This window comes from Pan troglodytes, chromosome 7 (genome assembly GCF_028858775.2).
Source record: "Pan troglodytes isolate AG18354 chromosome 7, NHGRI_mPanTro3-v2.0_pri, whole genome shotgun sequence".
In the NCBI taxonomy this organism is placed as follows: domain Eukaryota; kingdom Metazoa; phylum Chordata; class Mammalia; order Primates; family Hominidae; genus Pan; species Pan troglodytes.
The window spans coordinates 154,122,224-154,125,406 of record NC_072405.2 but is presented as its reverse complement, the minus strand read 5'-3'; the positions used below and the strand labels follow the sequence as shown (position 1 = coordinate 154,125,406).

General features: G+C 53.2%; 1 pseudogene; it reads left to right on the top strand.

The window, feature by feature from the left end:
• Nucleotides 1-1,493: 1,493 nt before the first annotated feature.
• Nucleotides 1,494-2,635, top strand: LOC107976213 (SREBP regulating gene protein-like; annotated as a pseudogene).
• The last annotated feature ends 548 nt before the right edge of the window (nucleotides 2,636-3,183 follow it).

Below are 3,183 nucleotides of genomic sequence, written 5' to 3'. Positions count from 1 at the left end.
GTCTTCGGGGCCCGCGCGCCTCCCTGACCGTCTTCGGCTCGCACCAGGAGGTCCCTGGTGCTCCTGCGCTCCGCAGCTGGTCCCGCCCCGCGCAGTCTTCCTAAGTCCAAAGTCGGCCCCATGCCACCGCGCTGGGCCGCGCCCCGCCTCTCCCGGGCCCGCCTGCGCGGCGATGACCGGCTCCTGGGAGGGCCCCGCCGCGATGCCGAGCGCAGAAAACCCCCGCTGCTCCTCTGCTCCAACCCGGGGGCATCGCTGCTTCCAGAATCATCTCCGTGGGAGCTCAGGGTCCTTCTTGTTACTTTAAACTTATAATAGCTGTTTGGCCATTCTTCATAAAAACTTTACTACTTATTGTATTTATTTTGGACGCAGGGTCTCCGTCTGTCGCCCAGGCTGGATTGCAGTGACATGCTCAGGGTTCACTGCAGCCTCAGCTCCCAGGCTCAACCGATCCTCCCACCTCAGCCTCCCGAGAAGCTGGGGCTACAGGCACCTGCCACTATTAACGCCTGGCTAATTTTTTTTTTTTTTTTTTTTTTTTGTAGAGGTGAAATCTCACCATGCTGCCCAGGCTGGTCTTGAACTCCTGCACTCCAGTGATCCACCTGCCTCAGCCTCCCAAAGAGCTGGGATTACAGGCGTGAGCCACCGTGCAAGCCCTACAATTTTAAATACTTAAATGTGGTAAGTTTTCTGTTTCCTGACTGTACTCTGATAGATGCAGTACTTGGCACCAGAATGTGCCATGAGACAGACCCTAAAAGACACAGTTGTGCAACTGATTTGGTTGTGTTCCTGTCCTTGTCCTCACCTGTGGTTGACAAGAAAGCCGGGCTCCCTGGGCTCTCAGGTGCGCAGGACTTGCCCTCCCAGCCTTCCCCATGGGAGCCACTGCCCCTTCAGTGGGGTGCTCCAGACAAGGGCGACATCCTGTGCTTTCAGGGCCCACAGAACACTGATTTTGGTGAATGCCAAATTCTGGGGCCCCAAAACACCATGGTGGTCCACCAGTCAAAGTGGTGGCTGATGGTCAGGGATCATGCAACTGTAGTCCAAGTTCATCTCGAGCTGGGCCTGGGAGTTCTGCAGAGCCTGCCTGTGGTCACTTTGCAAGCTCCTGAGTGTGTAGCTAAAAAGACATCCCAGAAACCGGCGGCATTCTCACATCAGCTCTGTGACCCACAGGGTTACGGCTGTCATGGTATAAAAAGTTAAATGGAAGCCCTGCAATTTTTCTTTCCTACCAGGTTAATGAACTCAAATCTGCATGTCTGGTGAAAATGCCGAGGTTAGTGCTACCCGCAAAAGATGTGAACGATGCAGGGCTGGTGATCCCCAGCACAGCCCCCACCTGACTCCCTAGCTGGGCGAGGCGCAAGGCGGGCATCCTTGGAGAATGCCTGTGGATTTTCACAAAGCTCAGCAGGTGGCTATTGCAACTGCACCTGCTGCTACTTATATGACATATTTTCCAGAGCAAATCGACATGACCCCTGGCACCTGGAGTGAGCCATTGGCCTGGAAAATGCTTTTCTCCCTATAATCATTCACAAGGATGGGGCTGCTGGGCACGTGGGGCCCTTGCCCAGGCTATCCTCATCCACGTCCTCAGCAGCACCTTCAGGCAGGAAGAGCGGGAGTCAGACATAGGACTCTCCTCCAGGTTCAAGACCACGACCAGCCCAGCCCGTGCAAAGTGCAGGTTAACCTGGGCAGTAGCAGTCGCCCGTGGAATCAGTGCCAGAACTCTGTGCAAGGGAAGCTCCTCATCGTGGATGAACCAGGCTATGTTTGCGAGAGGAGGGATTTGCTGGTGCAGGGCTGTAACGTCCACAGCCCTAGTGTGAAGCAGTGCTGCTGTGACGGCTGCTGGCCATGTCTCTTGCTGCCTGCAGCCCAGCCAGGAGCTTCTCCTGGAGCATCGTGGTGTTCCAGAACCTCTTCATGGCAGTCGAAGATCAGTATTGAGTCATGTCCGGCCAAATGCAGGACCTCATCCCAGGGCCTCATCCCACCGACCGGGACCCCATTGCGAAGAATTGCTATGGAGAAAGCCCACCCGAGCTCTTCCCGGCATGGCGGGTGCAGCGGATGCTCTCCAGCTTGGGCGAGGAGCTCATCTCCTGGGGCCCAGCTGCAGCACTCAGGCCAGGCCATGGGAAGAAGACAAAGGCAGCGCAGGGAAACCTTGGCTTTGACCACCTCTCGTGTTGTCATCTTTGGCCTCTGTGAAGCAGCTTGGAAACTCCAGCTGGTCCCATCGGGGAAGGAAGAAACCACGGCGAGGCTCCGGCAGTGCTGGTTCTTGGAGGACTGGACGCTGGGGCCTGCACAGGGACCTGTGACTCAGGTTTGTCGGGGGCCAGGTGTCACTGCCAGTTTTGATCCAGGCCCCTTCACTGTAAAATTATGTATTGGATTCCTTTGGAGTAGTGGGAAAATTATAATGTTTTATGTAGGAGAATGCCTTGTCATTCTAGCAGAAAATGTTCAAGGAAAGTATTTTTGTTGTTCTCGTGTTCTCAAGTTTCATGAGTTAAATCATCCCTTCACCCAGATAAACTGTTTCATCTTTTTCTTTTTTTTTTCTTTTTGAGATGGAGTTTCGCTCTTGTTGCCCAGGCTGGAGTGCAATGGCGCATTCTCGGCTCACCACAACCTCTGCCTCCCAGGTTCAAGCGATTCTCCTGCGTCAGCCTTCGAGTAGCTAGGACTACAGGCATGTGCCACCATGCCCGGCTAATTTTGTATTTTCAGTAGAGATGAAGTTTCTCCATGTTGGTCAGGCTGGCCTCGAACTCCTGACCTCAGGTGATCCACCTGCCTTGGCCTCCCAATGTGCTGGGATTTTAGGCGTGAGCCACTGCGCCGAGCCTGTTTTGTCTTTTAGAACGTGAAAAATAATAATTTGCAAGGATAACCAGAAACACTTTGCTTTTACATAATAGGGCCGACAAAACACCCTCACATTCTTGTCTCACTGCTGGGTCAGTGCTACCACTCTCTGAAGTAATCTAATCCAGAGATCTTTATTGCCTTGACCCCCACAAGCATGAACTGATACACTATATTGGTGAATTTATCCTGATTGGACTAAATGAACACAGAGTACCAAATACCTTGGATGCCTGAGTAAGAAATGACATTTTCATGCAAGCCATGAAAATTCAGGGTCCTACA